This window comes from Petaurus breviceps, unplaced genomic scaffold (assembly GCF_028583685.1).
Source record: "Petaurus breviceps papuanus isolate PSGF00001 unplaced genomic scaffold, PetGlider_PUasm1.0 90417, whole genome shotgun sequence".
Classification (NCBI taxonomy): domain Eukaryota; kingdom Metazoa; phylum Chordata; class Mammalia; order Diprotodontia; family Petauridae; genus Petaurus; species Petaurus breviceps.
This window is the reverse complement of record NW_027187245.1, coordinates 2,762,583-2,787,817: the sequence shown is the minus strand read 5'-3', so window position 1 is coordinate 2,787,817 and position 25,235 is coordinate 2,762,583. Positions and strand designations below refer to the sequence as shown.

General features: G+C 38.4%; 1 long non-coding RNA gene across 1 annotated transcript in view; it reads right to left on the bottom strand.

Moving 5' to 3' along the window:
- LOC138177473 (uncharacterized) overlaps positions 1-20,730 on the bottom strand; it is a 111,541-nt gene extending 90,811 nt beyond the window's left edge. The window contains exon 1 of the long non-coding RNA XR_011172506.1: positions 20,599-20,730. This is a non-coding gene — a long non-coding RNA (uncharacterized lncRNA). The remainder of the gene's footprint in view (positions 1-20,598) is intronic.
- Between the last annotated feature and the right edge of the window lie 4,505 nt (positions 20,731-25,235).

Below are 25,235 nucleotides of genomic sequence, written 5' to 3'. Positions count from 1 at the left end.
TTTTGATGACTGCTGCTTTATAATACAGATTAAAATCTGGCATAGCTAGTCCACCTTCCCTAGAATTTCTTTTCATTAATTCCCTTGATATTCTGGATCTTTTGTTCTTCCAAATAAATTTTGTTATTATTTTTTCTAGCTTTATAAAGTTGTTTTTGGTAAATTGATTGGTACAGCACTAAATATGTAATTTAATTTAGGTAAAATTGTCATTTTTATTATATTAGCTCGTCCCAGCCATGAGAAATTCACGTTTTTCCAAATAGTTAGATCTGACTTTGTGTGAAAAGTGTTTTGTAGTTGTGGTCATATAGGTCCTGGGTTTGTTTGGTCAGCTAGATTCCCAAATATTTTATAATGTCTACAGTAATTTTAAAGGGATTTCTCTCTCTATCTTTTGCTGTTGAATTTCATTAGAAATATACAGCAATGCCAAGGATTTGTATGGGTTTATTTTATATTCTGCAACTTTGTCAAATTTATTCATTGTCTCAAGTAGTTTTTTACTTGATTCTCTAGGATTCTCTAAGTATATCATCATATCATCTGCAAAGAGTTATACCTTGGTCTCTTCTTTGCCTAATTTGATTCCTTTGATTTCTTTTTCTTCTCTAATTGCTACTGCTAACATTTCTAGTACCAGATTGAATAAGAAGGGTGATAGTGGACACCCTTGTTTCACCCTTGATCTCATTGGAAATGCTTCTAGCTTATCCCCATTACATATAATACTTGCTTATGGCTTTAAATAGATGCTACCTATTATTTTAAGGAAGCTTCCAGTTATTCTGATACTTTCTAGTGTTTTTAATAGGAATGGATGTTGTATTTTGTCAAAAGCCTTTTCTGCATCTATTGAGATAATCATGTGGTTTTTGCTAGTTTTATTGTTGATATGATCAATTATACTGATGGTTTTCCTAATATTAAACCATCCTTACTTCCTGGAATAAATCCTACCTGGCCAAAGTGTATTATTCTTGTGATAATTTGCTGTAGTCTTTTTGCTAATATTTTATTTAAAACTTTAACATCTACATTAATGAGGGAAATTGGTCTATAATTTTCTTTCTCTGTTTTATCTCTTCCTGATTTAGGTATCAGTACCATATTTGTGTCATAAAAAGAATTTGGTAGGACTCCTTCTTTACTAATTTTTCAAATTGTTTGTAGAGTAATGGAATCAATTATTCTTTAAATGTTTCATTGAATTCACTAGTAAATCCATCTGGCCCTGGAGATTTTTTCATAGGGAGTTCACTGATGGCTTGTTCAATTTATTTTTCTGAGATGGGGTTATTTAAGTAATTTACTTCCTCTTAAGTTAATCTGGGCAACTTTTATTTTTGTAAATATTCATCCATTTCACTAAGATTGTCAAATTTATGTGCATACAATTGGGCAAAATAATTCCTAATTATTGTTTTAATTTGCTCTTCGTTGGTGGTAGATTCACCCTTTTCATTTTTGATACTCATAATTTGGTTTTCTTCTTTCTTTTTTTATCATATTGACTAATGGTCTATCCATTTTATTTTTTTTTGTTTTTTCATAAAACCAGCTCTCAGTTTTATTTATTAATTCAATAGTTTTCTTAATTTCAATTTTATTAATCTCTCTTTTGGTTTTCAGTATTTCTAATTTAGTATTTAAATGGGGATTTTCAATTTGTTCTTTTTCTAGCTTTTTCAATTACATGCCCAATTCATCGACCTCAATTTTCTCTAATTTATTCATGTATTCACTCAGGCATATAAAACTTCCCCTAAGAACTGCCTTTGCTGCATCCCACAAATTTTGCTGGGATTATTGTCATTCTCTTGAATGAAGTTACTGATAGTTTCTATAATTTCTTGTTTGACCCACTAATTCTTTACTATTAAATTGTTTAATTTCCAATTAGTTTTTATTCTATCTTTCCATGGCCCTTCATTGCATATGATTTTTATTGCATCATGATACATTTAATATTTCTGCCTTTCTGCACTGAATTGTGAGGTTTTTATGCCCTATGGGTACATGATCAATTTTTGAGTATGTGCCATGAACTGCTGAGAAGTATATTCCTTTTTATCCCCATTCATTTTTCTCCAGAGATCTATCATATCTAGCCTCTCTAAAATTATATTTGCCTCCTTCATTTCTTTCTTGTTTACTTTGAAGTTAGATTTATCAAGTTCATAGAGGGGGAGATTAAGGTCCCACACTAGTATAATTTTGCTATCTATTTCTTCCTCTAATTCCCTTAACTTCTCCTCTACGAATATGGATGCTATACAACTTGGTGCATATATGTTAAGTAATGCTATTGCTTCATTTTCCATGGTGCCTTTTAGTAGGATATAGTTTCCTTTCTTATCTCTTTTAATTAGATCTATTTTTGTTTTTGCTTTATCTGAGATAAGGATTGCTACCCCTGTTTTCTTTTTACTTTAGCTGAAGCATAATATATTCTACTCCAGCCTTTTATCTTTGCCCTGTGTGTATTCCCCTATTTCAAATGTGTTTCTTGTAAACAGTATATTGCAGGATTATAGGTTTTAATCCATTCTGCTATCCATCTCCCTTTTATAGGAGAGTTCATGCCATTCACATTCACAGTTATGATTATTATCTGTTTCATTCCCTCCATCCTATTCCCTCCCCTGTTTGTTTTTGTTTCATCTTTCTCCTCCTTAAGAGTTTTCCTTTTGACCACCTCATCCCTCAGTATTCCCTCCCTATGCCCCCTCCTTACCTACCCTTTCTCCTTACTACTATTCCCCTCCCCTCTGACCACCACCCCCTTTTAACCCCCTCTTACCCATCCTACTGCCTGTAGGGCACAATGGATTTCTATACTTAACAGAGCATGTTATTCCTTCCTTGAACCCAAACTGCTAACTCCCTCCTTTCCCTCTATTATAATGAGTTTTTGGGTCTTTTCATATTAGAATATTTAATTTAACTCATTATGTTAATTCCTCTTTGAACCAGAACCAATGAGAATATAGTTCATATGATGTTCATAACCTTCCCTCCTTCCCTCCTACTATAGTATGTTTTTATGCCTCTTTGTGTGTCATAATTTACCTTTTTCTGCCTCATTCTTTCTTATTCTCCCATTACAGTTCCTTTTTATCCCTTAATAAGGTTTTTTATCATCAAATTAGTTCATGTATACCTACACACTCTATCTATGTATATGCCTTTAAAATGGCACAATAATTATATAAATTTCAATATTGACAGATATCAGCTTCTCTTATAGGGATGTAAACAGTTTGCTCTTACTAAATTCCAAGTTATGTGCATGTGTATGTGTGTGTTTTCCTTGTTTACCTTTTTATATCTTTCTTGAGTCTTGTAATGGGAGATCAAATTTTCCATTGAGCTCTGGCTTTTTCATCAGGAAAGTCTGGAAGTCACTCATTTCATTAAATCACCATATCCTTGCCCAAAAGATTATGCTCAGTTTTGTTGGGTAGTTGATACTTGGTTGCAGTCCTAGCTCTTTTGCCTTACAAAATATCAAATTCCAATCCCTCCAATCTTTTAATGTAGAAGCTGCTAGGTCCCTTTTAATCCTGACTGTAGTTCCACTATATTTTAATTGTTTCTTTTTGGCTGCTTGCAGTATTTTCTCCTTGACCTTGTAATTCTGGAATGGCTACTATATCTCTTGGAGTTTTCAATTTGGAATCTCTTTCAGGAAGAGTCTGGTGAATTCTTTCAATAACTATTTTACCCTCTGACTCTAGGACCTCAGGAGAGTTTTCCTTCACAATCTCTTGGTGGATGCTGTCCAGGCTCTTTTTTTCATTATGGCTTTCACATTGACCAAAAATTCTTAGGTTATCTCTCCTGGATCTGTTCTCTAGGTCAGTTGTTTTTCCAGTGAAATATTTTACACTTTCTTCAAATTTTTCAATCTTCATGTTTTGTTTGGCTGACTCTTGATGCATCACAGAGTCCTTAGCTTCAATTTGACTGATTTGAATGTTTAGTGAGTTATTTTCCTCTGTTAGTTTTTGAAGCTCCTTTTCCATATGTTCAGTTTTCATTTTTAGGGAGGTATTTTCTCCAGTTAGATTTGGAACCTCCTTTCCCAGGTCACAGATTTTACTTTTTAAGGATTTGCTTTCTTCAGTGAGATTTTTTTTTCCAATTTGGTAACTCTAAATTTAAATGTATCTTCTACCCCTCTAATTTGGCTTTTAAAATCTTTCTTGATCTCCTCCAAGAATGCTTTTTGGGATTGAGACCAGTTCATATTTCCTTCTGTGGTCTCAGGTGTGAGTATAGAATCCATGTTGTCCTTTCTATTTGGTTGTTCTCACTCACTATAATAAAATCAGATCATTTTTCTTGCTTTTGTTCTCTCAGCTTCCTTATTACTCATTGTGATTGCCTATTTCCTGACTCTCTTTTCTTAGGCTGGGAGCTAAGGGCCTGGTTGTTGACTTTGTGTGCTGTAGTCTCTGGGTGTCTAGACTGAAGCCAAGGCCAGGATCCTCAGTGTTTCCCCTGAGTTACCCAGAGGCTCACAGAGTAACCTGTGGGGGAGGGGTGGACTGGCCACTTCAGGTTTCCTGCCTCTATGCCCCTAGGCTATAGCTCAGGCAGGCTCAGCAGCTGGCAACCAGCAAAGCTGATGTCTGCAGATTCCCCTAGTGGTGCTAAGGCACACCTGGGCTTGTGTTGTTAGAGCTTGCTGACTTTACACCCCTAGGCTGAAGGAGCTCCTGCTGGTTAGCTGAGGTGGGGCTTGTTGGGATGCCTCCCACTGCCCTTCACTTCATGTACTGCCTCAGATACACCCTTCCTCAGTGAAGCCCAAGCCTGAGGCTGTTTCCACCATTTCAGGATTTTACTCTGGGTGGGACAATTATCTCTAGGTTTTCTGGGTCAGGGCGGGAAAATCAAAGCAGCTAGGTTTTACTCTGCCATCTTGGCTCCTGGAAATTCAGGTAGGTGATTTTTAAACATCCGGGCTGTGGGCTGACAGCCCCAGGAGAAGCTGTTGTGCTGCTGCAGGCCTTTCACTTTCTCTTACCCAACTCCAACCAATCCTCCATCCTGCAGTGAGATGGCTGCAAATCACCTTTGGGGTAGGTGAGTCCACTGGCTGTGGGTCCTTCTCACTCTGCTGTAGTCTGCTCTCAGTCCAATCTGGTGCGGCCCCCACATGCTCTGTGCTCTCCCTGCCCAGACCTATGTGGGCACTTTCCTGGGCTGGGAATCAGCCACGTTCCATCTCCCAATGGATTCATTCACTTTTTAAAGTTCAGGGATGGAATTCATGTAGGAGCTTAGAAAAGTTCCTGCTTCCATTCCACCATCTTGGCTCTGCCTCTCTCATGATTGCCAATTTCAAAATGACAATGAATATTTGTAGGATGAAACCTATTATCAAGGTAAACAAGTTTTACATTTGATTGAAATTAATGTCTGTGCCTTTTTAATTATGACATCAAACTACTGGATAAGAAAAAAGTAACTCTAAATCTTTATTATAGACTTTTGACCAACTAAGCAAAAGTAATGTGAAGATTTTATCTTTCCTGCCATGTCAGATATTAAGAGATAAAATATCCTTGGTGGAATGCTTTGTTGGTGAGTAGCATTTCCATTCCAGTAAGATTGCTTCATAAGGCCACTGTGAGATGTTCTGATTTTGCTTTGCTTTTATACTGCAAACTAATGGAGAGTGGTCATATTTTGGATCAGCTGATCCAAATAGGGTCAGGGAAAGGATGATACCTAGGGATAGAGACCAGAAGGAAAATGAACAAGAGGAGAGAAAAAGAAAGAGGAGAACAAGAACATATTAGTGCTGAGGCATCTGCATCTGTGAGCTGAGTCAAAGAAAACCTGCCTCAGTGTGAGAGACTGTTTCCAAGTCTATAAGAGTAGCATCAGGAAGCATCCCCCTAAACTTTACGTGGTAAAGTCGGAATAGGGAACCAACCCCAACAGTAGAAGCTGGTAGGGTGGCAGAGAGTAAAAGAATGAAGTCTTGTTGTGGAGTCTTAGGAATGAATGTTGGGTTTTAATAAGCATGCCTTCTAAAAGATGATCATGAGAACTGCTTCACTATGTGCTTGCACATGTGTGTGTATGTTCTGGTCTGTATGGTGCTTAATGATTAGTGCCATGGGAAGGACAGGAGGTGAGGGCTCAGAAACAGAGTGAATTAGTCCTGAATTTGATCAGCATTCACTCTGGGTACATGGCAGTCCTTTGGGAAAGGTTCCCTGAAAAGTTTGGGAATAGGAGCAAGGGAATGCTGGGGGGGGGGTGAGGTCAGCACATTCCATGGAGATTCTGAGCCCAAAGGGTATTTGTGGCCTGGATCCCCCATGCTTATCTCCATAAAACATTGTTAGCATTCATGGGCTGTGATGGCAATAAGAATGGGTCAAATGTGGTAGCTGAGATAGTGAAGTCAGAACCCAGTAGTCTCTAGAAAGAACAGAAGATGCTCAAGGAGCAACTACTTGACCTGGAGCTTGGAGAATGACATCAGTCTACATGTATAAGGTTACCTGAGAGGATGGAAGAGAGGTAGAGGGGGGCAATGAGGAGAAAGAGAGAGAGACACAGAGAGAGACAGAGAGACACAGAGAGAGACAGAGAGAGAGAGACAGAGAGAGAGACAGAGAGAGAGAGAGACAGAGAGAGAGACAGAGAGAGACAGAGAGAGACAGAGACAGAGAGAGACAGAGAGAGGAGTTTAGGGAGAAAAGCAATGAGTTTTGTCTTAGCAGTTTGAGATTCCTGTGGGACAACCAACTGAAGATGTCTAAAAGGCAGTTATGAGGTGAGAGGTGAATGGATATAGATATATACATATATAGCCATATATAGAAACATAGATATCTGAGAGTTATCTATATAGAAATAATAGCTGAATATATTGGAACTGATAAGATTATTGAACAAGATAGCAGAGAGGGAGAAGAGGAGACTAGACAGAGTTCTTGGCACCTACAGTTAGCTAGTAGTTGTGACCTGGATGAAGATCCAGCAAAGAAAGCTGAGTAGGAGCAGTCAAAACTATAGAAGGAGAACCAGAAACTTCTCAAGAGTTCAGGTTTTACATTGGGAAATTCTAACAATGAGCAGTTTCTAAAAGTGGAATGGGTGGCCCCAGAGGGCAGTATGTTCCCCTTTACTGGAATGTCTCCAAGCAAAGCAAAGATATCAAGCATGTTGTTGTTGTGGGTAGCCATTGGATCAGATGACCACTAACTTGCCTTCCAGCTCCAAAATTCTATGCTTCTGAGACAATGACCTTAAAAGAAATCCCTAAGGATTAATAGCTACACATACACAAATACTTCCAGAAATTAGATTTTAGAGTCTGAAGGAATCTTTGAGATCAACTAGTCCCATCCTTGTTATTACAAATAAAGAAACCAAGACTCAAGAAGGCAAATATATATATATATATATATATATATATATACACACACACACACATACACACACACACACACACACACACACACACACACACACACACACACACACATATATATATTATCCAAGGTCACACTGGGGACAAATAGCCAAACTAGAACAAAAACCCAAGGTTGGGATTTCAAATCCAGGGTTTTTTTTTCTACTATATCATGTGAACATGCTAAAAAAAATCTGTCAAGTAGCATTTCCCCCCTTTCCCAGTCTCTGTTTCTACCATCTAGCCATTCTCTCACCTTTATTCATGATGACTTGTCAGGACCCTGCAGGAGGAAAAGGGGGTTGGGCACCCAAGGGTTATTCTGACAACCAGGGGAAAGAGGAAGAGGTCCTATCAACATATAATACTGCTTCGTATCCTCAAGCCCTCTCTTTATAGCTAGTGACTACATTTCTCTGGCACTCCCTTATTTCAGTCAGTGAGTCTGAAATGTGATCATCCACCCAGTCATTGAGACTGCCCTTTCTTTTATTCCTTGACTCTACATCCCTCCAAAATTCTGAGTTCTGTGTTTTCAGCCTCGGCATGATGAGATGACCTTCACTACAAATGTCTTCTTTTGTTCTGTCCATTCAGCTTGGCCAATGGGGCACCTGACTCTACAAACGTCCCTGATCCTAAGATCCAGCACTCAAGGTTCTACATGGCCCAGCTCTAGCCCATGTACTGATTCTTCAACACTCCGGTAGAGCAAGGTTCTCTCTTCACTTTTTCCTGAACATGTTATGTTCATACCATTCATGAGCCACTATAACAGAAGCTCCTTGAGGGCAGGGTCAATTTCATTTTTAGTCTTAGAAATTTTGTTTGTCTTCTATCTCCAGTGCCCAGTCAATTTTCGGGGGGATTGCATGGTCCCATGCTATTCTTTCCACAGACCTTTGGACTTATGATTCTATGTGAAAAGCAGCATGGTGCAGTGCACAGAGTGCTGGGCCATGAGTCAGGAAGACCTAGGTTCAAATCCTACCTCTACTTACCTACTAGCCCAGTAAGACTGCTTGTGTCACAAAGTCTTGGAGTCTCAGTTGAAAACACCTACTCCTGGGATTATGGGAGGATCTAAAGGAAAATGAATGGAAAACTCTTTGTCCTACAGAACTATTCCTTTTATTTGAAAAAGAGGGTGAGAGACCTGATACTATGGGAATGTCAATCAAAATGTAAATAGAGCCCTGCTCACACCTTTTATAAGTTCCTACAGGAACTTGAAGAGAAGTGAATAAGTATTTTCTGTGTTAATCACTTTACCAATATTATCTCATTTGATCCTCACAACAACCCTAGGGGATAGGAGCTGTCATTCTCATTTTACAGTTGTGGAAAGTGAGGCCAAGTGTGACATGACCAGGGTCACACAACTAGTCAGTGTACGAGGTCACATTTGAACTCAAGTCTTCCTGATTCCACTCTGCCACCTACTTAGTTCTAAATGTTCAAAGGAGCTGATATTTCTTTTATAAGCCTGGGAAACTTCAGATAGGGAAACCTGGCTTTGACTTCTTAAAGAAAAACAGATCACTTTATAAAATAATCATAATAGTTATCAAACTAAACTAGAGCATAGTTTGGGTCTCCATATCACATATGATAACATTCATAAAAAACAGAAGAATATATGTGACAGTTTAACTCGAGATAATTAATATGCTAAACTGACAAATCCTACAGGTTCTATCAAGCTATTGCACCTCAAGGCCATCCATACAATAGGGAGACAGTCAGGGCTTTGTAACCTATCTGGTCCTAAAGAAAGGTTGACTGACTGAATAAAAATGAATGAATAACTATAACTCTTGTAGCAAAGTCACTATTTCCTAGCACACTGGAGAAGTTTCATTTTTTAAAAATGAATAGATTGGTCTGGTGTAAGGAGGGGAAGAAAAAAAAAGGCAGGGACTTCAAATATTTAACCTAGGGAAGAGAAGACATTGGGAAAGATATGACAACCATCTTCAGGTATTTGTAGATCCTCACATGGCTCTGTTTGGCCTTAGAGGACAGAACTAGGAACAACAGGCTGAGGTTGCAAAGAGGCTAATCTAGGCTTGGTATCAACCATAGAGCTGGTCCATCAATGCATTGTTGTTGGAAAGACACTGGTCAATGAGCAATGAATTGGACCATGAATTAAACAAGATGCAGAGACTGGGCTGTATGGCTTTAGGAAAGATGTTCTGATCATGATTCCAAACTTCTCCCTAAAACAAAGGTCCATCTGCTCAAGATCAGCATTCTTCTGATAATGTTGGGTGGGTACAAAGTCGCTGAAGAACAGAAACTGAAGATCACCTAAAAGGCACTGGAGAGGCTCCTAGCAAGCATGTGCAAGGTGCCACTAATGAGAAGGAATTACTCAGGAGAATAAGGGCAAAAGCTGTCATCAGAGTAATGCAGGATTTTAGAAAAGATAGACTGATGACATGGTGACTATGACGGGGATCCAGGCTATGCAAGGAGAATGAGAAGAAGTCCTCCAGGATATTGGGTGGGTTTCATGTGGAAAATATACAGGAGAATATGGGTATGAGTCATGCAGATTGGGCAGATGTAGGTGGCTTAGCATCTACACTGAAGATCATGGATCTTAACATTTAGGAGTAAGGAAAAACTTCTTAAGAATTAGAACAGTCTCCAAGGGGAATGGATTCCTGTAGAATACAGATTTGACCTCATTGGAAGCCTGCAAGCTAAGAATGGATAAGTTCTAGAAGGGATTCTTGGTAACATAGGAGTTGGATTGACTTACCTCTTAAATTGCTTTGAATTCCAACAGTGGCCTTCAAGAGTGGTTTCATAATGGCACAATGAATTTAGGGATTGAAAATAACAGGAGACGACACACATGGACTGATGCTGAGCTAGGAGGGCATGGCCAAGACAATAAAGCACACAAAGACTACAACAATGTGAATAAAGACAGTAACAAAAGGCAAGAAAACTCTGTCCAAGGGAAAAGGAAATTCTAGCACCAAACTATAGCAGAGAAAGTGCATCTCCTCTCTACCTGTTAAAAATTGGTAAATGGCTAAGGTAAGAAGGAATGCCCAGTCCCAGTCAATCTTTTACCTGTTTTTGCTAATTAACTATTTTCTGTGAAGGTACTTTGTGTGACATTTTAATGTTTAAGCTATTTCTTCAAGTGAGCTTGAGTGATAATGTCTGTTCTGGGTAAAAAATAAATCAATACAGAGAATTTTTAATCACCTTCCCCAATTTGGTTTTCTATTTAATATCTTCCTGCTTCATTTTTTTAAACATTGTTTTATTCTTTTGGAAATGAACACAGGAAAGAGACCAATATCTAAATATAGGGATATATGTGTTTTAATTTCTATTTAGTTTCTTCATAGAGAATACTTTAGAAACTATGCCCAAGATGCTATTTGAAGAAAGTATATCTTACATATAAAAATTACACCAAACCATAGCTCTGGTTTTATTCTTAGTGAATTGATTATTAGCATTTTTCTAAAAACTGAGAGTTTATTGTTTGAAGAGAGAGTTGTGGCCAGGGAAGCACAAGGTGGTATCAAAAGTCTATAAGTAGGAAAGAAGCATGTAATTTGATTTAATTAGATAAAGCCCTGCTAGTAATTAGATTTCTGCTTGAGACCCTGCAGCTAAGGCCAGTTTTTTGGGGGGGGGGGTTGCCTGAAGGCTTGGCAGGAATCTGCTAATTGCCAATGAGAGGCTGCTAAGCAAGACAGCATCCCAGTGCTCAAAAACACCACGGCAAGTAGACAATGGAGAAATGAAGCATTCCACTGGATTATCCAGAGTTGCAAACAAGTGATGTCTATGGGCAGTTTGCCATAAGAAACTGATAAGAGCTAGTGATAAGAATGAGAGGGGACTGAGGATCTCATTTTCAGCAAGTATGAAAGGTGAGTAAAATCTAGCAGGGCCCTGAAGAGAGGGCTTCGTGTTTGCATTTCTCTGAGTGTCAAATAGCTGATATATAAGCACAGTATGAATTGTTTTTCCTCCTGGAAAGGGCTACTGAAAGGTCACTCTACTCCTTAAACTATCAGGGAAAGTAAAAACTTCCTCAAAAGAATAGAAGACCTTCAGGGAGAAAAGTTTATGAAATACAGAAGGGAATCCCAATTTGTACTAGCAGGTTTGAGAGTAGAAGAATATGACCCAGAGAAGGAAAGAAATAAGACATATTGATGAATAATTTTAGTTACAAATTGAGGTGGAGAGCCTTCCCTAAGGCTGATTTGTTGTGCATCCACAGAAGAGTGGTCATTAGAGGATGAATCATCAGAAGGACACATGTAGTAGTGGTTGGTGATGACCTACAGAGGGGCAATGGGGGGTAGTGAAAAGAGAAGTTTTTATTTTTTTCCTAGGGATGATGGGGCCAAAACTAATGACCACTATGTTCCCGCTTGCAAAGTTCTTTGCAAATATTATCTCCTTTGATCCTCACAAGAACCTTGGGATTCAGGTGCTATTATTACCCCCATTTTACAGGTGAGAAAATAGAGACAGCAATTAAGTGACTTACTCAGCGTCACAGAACTTGTAAGTATCTGAAGTCTTCCCAAGTCCCATACTTTATCTACTGTGCAACTTAGCTTTCTCTGTCTAAAAATCATCATTACTGCTGCCCTTAGCTTCCCTCCCCAGGCTCAGCTATTGCAGAATCAGACCACTCTTTTATGTCCATTTTCTGTTCATGTCACTTGCTTTCATCTCTTGTAGCAGGCTTTTCCAAATCTGATGAGTCCGATGAGTTCTCTTTACATCTACATGGACATAATGCAAGGACTCCTCCTTCTTCCTCCACATCAGAATGTTTTTTCTTTTTTTTTGGCAAATTTTCTTCAGAGCACCCCATCTCTCCTGGGCCAACTTCCCTTGGAGAATTTGACGCCATAGGATCCTACATATGCTCTTTCTGAATCCACTGAAATTTCTCTTCTCCAAGCATAGAGTGCATGTCCTGCTATATTCAGATCTCTTTCTCAATCATAGACTCCAAGATGACATAGCCTCTTCCCTGCAATGTTTCCATCAATTCTTTCCTGCAATCAATCCCTTCTTCAGAGTCAGAATCATATCAGAATAGAATACCCCCTCATGAAATCCCTTTTTTGTTTGTTTGTTTTGCTTTTTTTTGGAGGGGGTACCGCTGGGCAGTTGGGGTTAAGTGACTTGCCCAAGGTCACATGGCTAGTAAGTGTTAAGTGACAGAGGCTGGTTTTGAACTCAGGTCCTCCTGACTCCAGGGCTGGTGCTCCATTCACTGTGCCACCTAGCCACCCCCATCATGAGTTCTTTCTTACACAAGTTTTTGTCAGATTGCTATAATGATGAAAAAAGCACACAAGGACTTATAAGGGTATTTTATAGACTATTTAAAGAACTAATACTAGCTGTGCTATATAAACTGTTCACAAAAATAAAGAAGACATCTCACCAAATTCCTTCTCTGAGACAAATACGTTCCTGATATCCAAAATATGGAAAGATAAAGTAGAAAGAACATTATAGAATTTGTTTACTATTGAATATTGATATAAAATATGAAATAAAATTTCAGCATTTTAAAACCATTTACTATAATCAGGATGTGTTTGTGCTGGAAATCCTTGGTATTTTATCATTTAGAAATATTACTGATATAAGCATAGCAAAAATAATCAAAATCATATTTTATCAATAGATATAGAAAAAGCCTTTGACAGAGTCTAACACCATTTATATTTAAAATACCAAAAATGGGATTAAAAGTACTTTTTCTTTAATTTGATCAAAAGTATGATGAGGGGGGTGGTGTTTCAGGAACCCTAATGACCAGAGTCCTTTGGTGGGTAGTCTGGAGGTGGTAGTCACAGGCTGCAGCATTCTTTAAGTCAGGATGGTATAAGTTTATTGTTACACTTTACAGAGGGCAAGAGTTCTTAGGGAACCTGCAGCCTTAAAGGGGTAGAGTTAAAGTTTTTATATGATAAACTATAGAGTGACATGTGCCAGATATGCTAACTAGGTGAGTAAGGGTGGGAGGAGTTAAGGAGTGGGCAATTCTTAAAGGAACATGCACTTTTAATATCTACTGAGCAGATATATTGCCCATAATTTACTGGGAAATAGTCCAAGGAGTGGGGGCCTGTCTGGAGGTGTGGTGTTAGGCTTGAAATGTCACTAAGTCAGCTAGCAGTCAGGGCTGACCAAGCTGCCACCCTTGCCTTTTGACAAGATCGATGTTGGTAGTTCAGCATATCCCAAGCTAAAGAGGGATTCAGGATGTGTATAATGAGCTAGGGAGTATATATATATATATATGACTGAGTCTAAGATATATGTATATGTGTGTGTGTGTGTGCGTGTGTGTGTGTGATATGTATGACACAGCTGCTTCAGCCAGTACACAGTTGGGTCAAACTACTAAATTCCATACGTGCAGCTGGCCACAGTGGGAAAGGACCTTAGAGGCTATTTAATTCAGCCCACTTATTTTACAAATGAGAAACTAAGGCCCAATGAGAGCCAGGATCCAAAGTTTATATATCTGTGTATAGATTGAATTCCCCACTCCTACCACCCCACCCCTCCCCCACACACAGTGGAATATAAGATCCTTGAGGTGAGGGACTATTTTATTATTCTCTTTGAATACCTAAGAACTTAAGTCTAGTTTTTTGTATACAGTAAACATTTGATAAATATTTTAAAAATGAATTGAATTGTGTACCTATAATTATTTTGCCCTTCTTTTATTTCTTTAAAAAATGTTTGATGGTTATATTTGTAGAAGGCCTACATGTATATTGTTAGGTTAATTTGCAGATGTTTAATGTACATTCTTGTTACCTTAAATGGAATTTCTTTTTCTGTCTCTTTGTCCTGAATTTATTTAGCATTATACAGAGAGGTTGATGAATTTTGTCTATTTCTTTTGCATCTTGCTTAGTTTATTGAAGTTACTAATTACCTTCATTGACTTTTGTTTATTTTCTAGGGTTCTGTAAGTAAACCATCATGTAGTCTGCAAATAGAGGTATTTTTGATTCAACTTTGTCTGTGTTTATTCTCATTTTTAGCCTTGCCTTATGTCTGTAGCTAGTATTTGTTCCATTATGTCAAGTAGTAGTGAAGACAGGGAGTATCCTTGCTTTAATTCCAGTATTTACATAGGAAGTTGCCCATTTTTTTAATTCCAAATAATTCTAGCTCTTGGGTTTAGATGTCTACTTGATGGGGTGCTTGGGTGCCTATGCTTGCACCCCAGTTTGTAAAATCACATCCAGTTCCAAAATCACATTTCTCCCTAGCTTCAAAGCACCGTCTGAGGCAGTTTCTCTCTAGCTCAAGGGCAGCAGGCCCTAACAAAATACTTATCTCTCTTCCTGATACAGTGGCCAGCTACAAATGCTCTTCTGATGTTGGGAACACCTTGGTGCAGGCTTTCATCAATTCATGCCAGGACTATTACAATAGCTCTGCAAGTGGAGAGGTCTCATTCAAGTCTCTCTCCCCTCCAATAAATCCTCTATTCAACCACCAAAAGTATTTTTCTAATTGAAAAATATTAAATTTAAAAAGAAAACAATTTGCATCATCAAAAAATTAGCAAATTTTTCATATCCTTTGACCTATAGATTTTGCTACCCCTGATACCCTAATGAGCTTATTTACAGCACAAAATAATCCATGTGTACAAAAATATTCATAGTAGCATTTGTAGTTACAAAAATTTGGAGACAAAATATGTGTTCAACAATATCTGTGAAATGTGATATACAAATATAACAGAATACAACTGTACCAAGGGATGAAAAAAGTGAAGAATTCAGACAAACATGAAAAGATGTGTTAAATGAAGCAAATTGAAGAAAACAGACCACAGAGAGCCAGAAATGGATGAACTACAACAATGTAAGTAAAGTCCATGTGGAAAAGCTCCAAGTCACAAAAACCCATCTTTTTCATTAAAAATATGGTTCCAGGTGATGCTATGTGAAACATAGAAAATTCTGAAAAATCATAACTTTGAGTGACCCAAAGGGTACTGGAGAGACTAGTTTTTGTGATCAGTGTCTGAGGCTGGATTTGAACTCAGGTCCTCCTGCCTCCAGGGTGGGTGTTTTATTCAGTGCACCACCTAGCTAGCCCATATTTGTTCTTTAAACATAAAATAGAGAAGAAAAACACATTCCCTTTCCTGTGGCCAGCATGCTAATTTGCTCAAGCACATTTCTCCTCTTTCAAAGGACCTCTTTGTGTTTTCTATGACCCTGGTTCAAAAATTTTGAAATTAGGTTATACCATAAATGTAATGCAGGAGATGGAAGGTAGAATAATCCCCAAGAAATGTGTCATTACAAGGGAGTTATAGCAGATATTAGGCATTTTAAGGGTAAACTTTGGAATCTATAAAAACTTAAAAAGAGATACATCCTTAGGTGGGGGGCAGGGAGGGGGGTCGGTGAATCTCATTATCCACTTGCAGGCACCAGGTGTGATTTTCTTCCAGTTGGAATTTTTTGCCTGCAGCAAATGCTGGCCATGATTCATTCACTTGGCTCTCCCATTGCTGTGGCAATGGTTGGAGTCACAGCAAAAGACTTCAAACAATAGTTTGCTGGTGAAATCTTGTCTCATTTCCCCCTTTCCCTTTGTTATTTGTAATTTATTTACCAGGGAGCCCAGCTCAGCAGCTGGCTCAGAAAGAGAGCTAGCTAACAGTGGGGTCCAGTTTTCTCCTTCCCTCTCGCTTATCCCACAATACATACATATATTCATTCATTCATAGTCTCCCATTTTGGCCTGTTCCCCTTTCCCTTTCCCCATTGTAAACTGCAAACACAATATTCCTTAAAATTCTAAATAGCAGTTTTTTAAAAAGATGTCAGAAAGATGTGTTTCTATTCACAAAGTTCTAAGTTTTGAACATATGGGAACGTTTTCAAATGAAATGCATAATTTATGCAGAAAGTATGTACATTTTACTTATTTTTCACCCACTTGGGGTACTAAAGCACTTCCATCTTGTACAGATTTCATAACCCCCACTCCCTTTCTGTGGCTATCCAAATTTCTTGTCATTGGGACAAATAATTTTGGTTGACTCTCTACTTTCAAACCTCTATTCAATTATTTTAATTACAAGTTCAATCTTGGCTCCAGAGGACAGATGATGACCTATGCCTCATTTCCTCATCACAGGGAAGTGGAGGAATGCTACATATACTACCAGTTGCACTTGTTGGGATTGTTTGTTTTGCATAACTTTTTTTTGTATGACAAAGGAGAATTCTAGAGGTGGAGTCATTGGAAAAGAAGAATGATGCAAAGAAATCAAGAAAGCATTTTTAAACAAATATTTTCAAAAGAACTCTCTTAAAGGAAGGTGAAGCAATCAATTTGACAAAGAACAAGAATTAGTGAAAGATCAGAGGAACCTTTGGAGTGTGTGAGATATGACCAGGCTATTAGAAGGCTAACACAAGTCAATACAGGGCCACTTTACTTTAACCCATCTGACAAGCAAGATAAGACACTTCACCTCTTGGCCCCAAATGTTTTCTCTGTGTGTCCCTCAGGCCTGGAAGGCTGTATCTCTGCCTACTGGCTTCTGTGGCCTCATTTAAGACCCATCTTCTTCCCTTCTTAATTCTAATACTTCCTTTCTATGTTGTTGTTCAGTCATGCCCTACTCTTCATGACCCTATTTGGGGTTTTCTTGGTAAAGATACTGGAGTAGTTTGCCATTTTCTTCTCCAGCTCATTTTCCAGATCAAGGGGAATGGGTCAGAATTTAGATTCCGAAGTTTTTCCAAAAAGATCCCATTGCAGAGTACAGTAGAACAGTTCCTACAATAACAACAATATTCTAAAGACACACAAAATCTGGTCTACACAAGAACCAAACCATGATGCTGAAGCATGCTGCCCAGCGCCTGCCAGAAAGGACATCAACTCAAGGTGCAGATAGACAGAGACACGTAGATGTATGTGTATATGTGTATGTGTGTATATGTATATGTCTAGCTATCCATCTAGCTATATTTGAATATGGTCAATTTAGAAACTTGTTTTGCTTGATTATGAATATTTATGTCAAGGGGTTTGCTTTTGCTTTTTCCCTGAGGGAAAGAAGATATAGAATGAAGAGAAAAATAGTATTTTTAAATGAAAAGAAAACTTTGCTAGTCATTGTTCCCAGGGCTTCCAAGTAAAATCTAGACTTAATAGGGATATGTCTCTGGGGTCTTATTGTGGTCTTTTGTGGCATATATTCTTCCTATGAACCATGTTCAGTATTTCAGCCAATGCTGAAGGAACCCAATTTGTCAAGGACTTTAATGATGCCTGCCTTCACCCAAGGAACCCTAGAGGGGAAAAGGGGAGAAGACAACCTCAGAGACTGACTTCTAATAAAAGGTTTCTCCACTACCTGAGTAGTTTTCAATTTGTAAGGTATTTCATTGAACTCCTAGACTCAAAGAGAAGTTGAAGCACAATTTGTTTAATTGGTTTCTATGCCAACACCTTGGTGCTCCTCCAGCCTGGCAGTCTAAGTAACAAAAACAGTGCTGATATCTTCACAACAGAGCTAGGTGGGGTGAGACGACCCTTGCCTTCCTTATCTGTGATTTATTTAAAGTTTTTCAAATGACTGTCTCTCAGGAAAGATCTTTCCTTTAGAAGTGAAAAAAAACAAATATTATTCACCCATGGGATTGGAAATGTTTCCTATTTAAAAGGGATGGTGGTGAAGGGATGGGTTTTTAGGCCAAGATGATGCATGATGGACACCTCCAGGCTATTTCAAGTTTAATACCAATAAAGACATGCATTCTCCTTTCTGCAAAATGGTGGCTCAGTTTGAAGATTTGCCCTATGTATTCATGTTAATACATTCATTCCAGGTCAGCTACCTGAGGACTACAAAACTCTGAATCCCTCATTGCTGGCAAACAACTAATTTGTCTCCAGGCCAAATGAAAACCAGCAGCTAGAAACCACTAGGTAATTGTTCTCACTCAAGTTATATGAGCTATTCTGTCTTATTACTGCATTTCCAACACCATAGACCATGTTCAAACACAGACATGAAGATTACTTATTTGGTTATCTTTCAAAAAATAACCCCATATTTGCTATGCAAACCAGATCAATTTCCAAGAAGACAAGTGTATTAATTTTGTGTCTGTTTTACTTTGGTGTATTAGAATATGTGCTTAATCCCAAAATTTGGGGAAAGGCAATGACTTTCCGACAAATAACTCATAAATGACACTAATGAGCACAGGCAGATGAAGTGGAAAGGCTTTAAATGTGTCCCATTATTTAGCAGAATAATTAAGAGCACAGCTCTAGCATGGCGCTTTATTACAGAAATAGATAAGATCCCGTCTTATTGCAAGCAGGTGTTGTAATGAAGCAAAGCAAGATCATTTTTATGAGGTTCTTCTGGTCCAAAGAAGATTGCAAATTTATCTCTTTCTGCCTAAAGCAACATAAAACTAAGTGCACAAACTTTTCAAATAGAAAGGGCTCCAACTTTCCCTGAAATAACAGTTTGCTGCACTTCCTGAATGCATTACATAGAAGGTTTCTCTGGGGAAAGTAGGGTTGATTGGCTGCATATACCTCCTCCCTGGTTCTCCTAAGAAGCTTTCAAATAAGAAAGAATAATTCATGTAAGGAATCAAAATCACATTACATCACTTGAACTTCAGGATTTTCTTTGGACAAATCCCCCTCTGTCTTCTGATCACAATTATCCCCTTCAGAATTACATGCTTGAGTATGTCCTATACCTCCCACACTGATTCCCCAAGAGAATTTTAGCCATAGGGATGCTACCTTCCCTTCTGGGAAAGCTTGAAAATGTGCAATCTCCAAATCTCAGGTACATGTTAGACTGTCTGACTTTTCTATACTTCTCTAGCATAAATTCAAAGCAGGAATAGTGATTTCTCTCCAGGGTTCCAGTCATTCCCACCACAGCAACCAACTCCTTCTTGCTACGACTCCTCCTCCTCAAATGTTTGAAGGATGAAATTATCATGAAGCCAAGCCAAGGAATGATTATCTGCTGCTTTGGGGGGTCTGGAGAGTTAAAGTCCCCAATCATTATATCAGGCCTATCTGGCCAGTTTTATAGTGTTTCCCAAAATCTTCCTCTATTTCTTCTCTCATACGCCATGAAAACATCACTGCAATTTCTACTGCCATAGATCTTTACTGAAATGTCTTCCCAAGATTCTCCTCTTCTTTGGTTCCTGGATTTTCTCATGTGAATGTATCTTAATATGCATGTTATATGAGCCCCTACCCTCCTGAATTAACTTATCCTCTCCCTTTCAAATAAGTTCTAGCTTTCCAGACTCATATTTTAGTAATGAGAGTCATCTCAGCAAGATCCATTTAGATCAAATTATCCTCACTGTGTTAGGATTTCTGGTATATCTTGACCATTACCTATACTGTATGCACTTGGGTATAACCATCTAAGTCTGTGTTTTGTATTGTTGGATCCTTTTTTGGGGATTTTGTCTCCTATGAATTTATGGGTATCTCCACTATTATTATTCTTCCCATCTTCTATGGTACTCATAGTTTTGTCCCTAGTCCCTTGGTAGTTTTTGATCATGTGCTTTTGATATGATTCCCAGGACCTCAGGCAAATACATTCTTAGTTGTCTCTGTTAGGCGGAATTTGTCCTAGGCCAGGAGCTCCTGATTCCTTTATTTTAAGCCATGATCAGAAATCCAAATCTCATTCCCAGGTTTCTCTTTTCAACCAGATTCTCAATCATTTCCTAAATCTACCTTTTCTCTAACCCTTGCCTGAAATTTGCATAAATGATGAAGATACCAACCGGATCTCTAAAGTCATCAGTTTCTTTCCTAATCCTTCAAAATCTTTAGCCATGTTGTCTATATTATTTTGGGCTAAAGCATCTGTGTTACATGTATAACCAGAATTGGATATTGTTATCTAATTTGATAAGTCTTAAAAAGTTATCCAGCAAGTTCTAGATAAATGGCCCTGGAAGATAGCAGACCTATATTGTTTTCTAGTTGACAAATAGTGTCCTCAGTACCCCTTCGCAGGGAGGGACCCTATTTGTCTATATGTATACCATGGTAAATATAACCAAACTCACCTGATTTCTGTGGGTAAAGAAGATAAGGACTACTTGGTACTTATTTCTTCTTCCTCAGATTCTTAATGGATACATGACCTAACAGAATGTCTGGATTCACAATATCATTCCTTGGAGAAAGCACAGATATTTGTTCTTCTGAAGGTCTGGCTCAAGCAGCAAGGAACCCTGAAGGAGAGGCAGAAGGCAGCATGTGTCAGGCAAGTCAAAACATTGACACCACCATGAACTCCTCTCCCAGACACCAATGGAGCTAGCCTAGAATTGAAGAGTCATTGGAATGGTAACGCTTCCCAGACAAGTGGTTCTGTTCCCTGAAAACTTTATCCAGTGAAGCAAGCCCTATGGAAGAGGGCAGGCATCTCCACCAACTGCCATGTACAAGCCAGGCAAGCCAGCCCAGCTAACACAGCAAAGCACCGTGAGGGAGAGACAACAGACAACACACGCCACGTGAATCAAGCTATAATCTAGTACTTCAAACACCAAATCCAGAGACAGAACCACCTCAGTACTCACTGCTTATGAAGACCTGGAAAATAAAGTTCTCCCCACTCAAGTCGTGGGCATCATCAACTGGTTCAGTATCAGAAATCCTACAGTTTTATTAGTGGAAATGACATGAAAGACTGTATAGTGGCATGTGGGAAACCGCTGTCCCTGAAGAACCACTGGGCCTTGCCATGCCACTTGCAGCTGGAATCTCCTGCCATTTTATTTGAATCACCAGTGCTCTGCATTCATCCTTTGTTCATTCGTTCCTCCAGAACGTTCAGTTTTTTTCTCATCCAGTCTCCTGCACAGGTGTAATCCCGCTGGGCGTCTCTGCTACTTTTGTTTCCGGTTTTCTTTTTTTCCAATTGCACCATGATGCTTTTCTTTTGTTTCTTTGATAACGGGGGTAATGGGGGCTCTTCCATCTTCTCTTCTAGGCAGAAGACTAGCCTGAGCCACAGGCACAGCTAATGGTGACTTACTTACTTGTTTGTGGCAAAAAGCCCAATCTCAGGCATCATGCGGAGGCAATTTTCGAATTCTCTGTACTTCCAGAAGTAAGGTCCTCAGTCCTTTTCCATTCTTGTTAATTCTTCAGGAGGTTGTACTCCTCACAACTAAACAAGTCTACCAAAGATGACTTCTCTATAAAAACAACATAACCCTTTACAATCATTCCAAAATACATTATAGAATTATTTCTGGAAGGAAGAATCTCCTTTCATGGACCCAGATGATGCTAAATATGAGGCCAGCAGACACATTAATTCCTAGAAGGGAGTGAGAAAGAGATATAAAAATGGGGGGGGGCAAGACTTCTGATTCTTTTCTTCTACCAGGGCTACTAGACTGGTAGATGAGAGAAATACTCTTAGCATTAACGTGATAGTAACAAAACAATCCACTGGATTCTCTCAGATCATTCTCAGAGACATGGCAAAGTTTTGTGGGCTTGATGATAATAGCAGCATTCAGTATTCAACAAATGGCCTGAGCCAAAGAGTAGTCATTAATGTTTTGATGTTCACTTGGAAGGAGGTCTCTAAATGGAATGACCTAAGACTCCATGCTTGGATCTAGGGGGGTTATCAATGTTATCACTGATGTGAATAAAGGCATAGATGGTATGTGTCTCGATTTAGCAAGTGACTCACAAATCTAGGAAGGATGGCTACCATGATGGATGGGAGAACCAGAATTCCAAATGATCTCAACAGGCTAGAATGATGAGCTAAGTATACCAGTAATTCAAGATGAAGAAACTTCTTTCATGACAGTATAGGTTGCATCATTCTTTATGCACCTGGTATTCTTTCAGTATGTTATCCCCCTAGTTTTGAAACAAACAACTCACTGATACTTCTGTTGGGACTTCATCATAAAACTTCTATTCAAGTCCTAGCAGTGATATTATCACCTATATTGTTTCATCTAGCATGATTTCATTATATGGATGGACCTCTGGTAACAGAAGCCTGATAGAGAAACTCAGCCCCAAAGAAACAAAGTGGGGTCAACTTTGCTATTTATTTTTGCATCATCCATATTCCTCAGCGGGTTTTGGTTTTAAAAATTTAAATTAAGTTTTTATAAATGAAATTCATTTCAGTTCAATCTGCAGGGGAGATATGGCTTCATATATACATATAGATTATTGGGACATGAAAAAATACAAGGGGATAAAATCAGGATATTTGACAAAGTTTCCTTTGAAGAACTGTATTTGTTATTTTATTTCCAGGCTAAGAAATATATTTTAATCATTAAGGCATTACAGTATGTGGACTAGAAAATATAATACTTTTTTGTGGTGGAAATAAGTTCAACTTCATAAAAAGGACTGTCATAAAAGGGTGAGCATAACTATATTTTTCCTATTTAGGTCACAATGTACAGAAAATAATAATAATAATGATAACTGACAAGTCTAAAGTGCTTTCATGTTTATAAAGGGATCTATAGATCTGCCCAACAGCCTCCTGAGGGAAGTAGGACAGACATTGATGAGTACCTACATTTTACCCATAAAGAACCTAAAGTTTGGAACAGTGAAGTAACTTTCACATCATCACATAACTAAGGAGATCTAGATGCAGGATTCAAACCCAGATCTCTCCTCATTCCAAGTTCTTCACAGTTGGTCCACATGCATTGATTATTATGTTTCACGCACTGAGCTAAGCACAAAGGATAAATACAAAGAAAGGCAAGGAGCTCAGTCTAATGGAGGAGCCAACAACCATGAACACGCAAGGTATATTCAGGATGAACTGGAGACAATCAACAGAGGAAAGGCATGAACATTCATAGGGATCCAGAAAGGCTCCTTGCAGAAGACGGGGAGTTAGTCGAGACAGGAAAGAGGTCAGGGAACTCAAACAGTAGAATCGAGGAGAATGAGAGTCCCAGACATGGGGGACAGACACGGAAAATGCCCAGAGCTATGAGATGGAGTATCACATTTGAGGAACAGCAAAGAGGGCAGTGCCATTGAATCCATCACAGAGTATATAGAAAGGAATATGGTGGAACAGTACAGGAAGGGTATAAAGGGGCCAAATTGTGAAGGACTTTGAACACCAGAGGATTTTCTATTCAATCCTGGAAGTCACTAGTGTATAGTGAATGGGGATTTCCACTACTCCAAGCTGCCTCTCTCTCACACACAGAACCACCTTGTCATCATGGAATATCATGGTAAGATTTCGTCCAGTCCAGACATGTCTTTTAAAGAGGATATCTCAGTCTTAAAATGGAAGTCATGCCAAAGTGGCAGCCATGAGTGCCCTCACTGCTACTGTTATCAAGAACTTATTATGGTATAGAATCTGTGTGTTGATTGATGGCAAGCAATTTGGAATTACAAACCATCACAAGTGGGCTAATGCTTTCTCAGCACTGAATGAAGTTCTGAAAAGTACTTATCCCTGCTTAATTGAGAGCTGAACTAATCCACAATTTTAACCACTTTCTTTTCATCCATATTTGTAAAAGAAAAAAAAACAAACAAAGAATGTAGTCTTCAAGAAAGACTAGCTGGCTTGTAGTGCTTAGAATAAAGCCATAAACACTTTGCAAGCTTGTCTGATTTTATTAGATTTTCCTCAGACATTTCCATTTTCCAGGAAGAGAGACTTGTTCACCATTCTGATGTTATTTGTACTTTTCTTTGGAATTGTCCTCAACGAAGCACCTTGGGTGTAATTGGGGAGGGGGGAGGAGTGAGAATGAACATAAGCCTCCAGGAGCTGGCTTCATTGGGATTCAGTTGCATTGTGTTATGAGAAAGAGGAGGGAGTAAGGGGGGTATGAACATTACATCTGTAGCCTCCCCACAGTGTCAAAGCTTAGCATAAAATTCAAATGATGTGTTCCCTGAGCAGGTGATAAACTTTAGAAGAGAAGCAGTAGATTCAATATAATTTTTCATCTTGATAAGGTACCACAAAGGTCTTTTCAAATGGTGGCACTTTCATAAAAAAGAATAAAACCCAAATACATTTTTGGAAAGCATTTTCAGTTCTGATTCAGCCTTTGATACAATACACATTTTAATAGAAATTCTGTCTAGACACACACATTTTCTTCTTGATTCATCATTACGTCCCTTTAGGGCAACTGTTTAACATCACACAACTCACATTTAATTAATTTTTAAAAATAAAGCTGTCTTCATAATTTTTTTCTTCTAACTACGACATCATTTTCTATCAAGAGACTTCAGATCTTGAATATCTGGGATTGTTTGAAATTTAAAATACAGATCTGAAGTCAGTTTCTGAGTCCATTTTAGTCTTTGGGAATCCATTATCTCTACTTCTCCCAGAGAAGTAAAATCACAAAAAAAGAGCTTTCACTTATTCAACAGGCTAACATTTCTCTCTGAAATGTAAATACTAAACAGAAAGAAAGAAAGAAAGAAAGAAAGAAAGAAAGAAAGAAAGAAAGAAAGGAAGGAAGGAAGGAAGGAGGGAAGGAGGGAAGGAAGAAATAAAAAACAAAAAAAAACAAACAGACAAACAAACAAGTGAAAGGGCTTAAAGGATCTATTGGCATGGGAGCTCGTTCTACTGATACAGAGAGTAGTAACCACCACTCACCTTGTTTGAACTGAGGAAGTCCTGGATTCAAATACAGTCTTA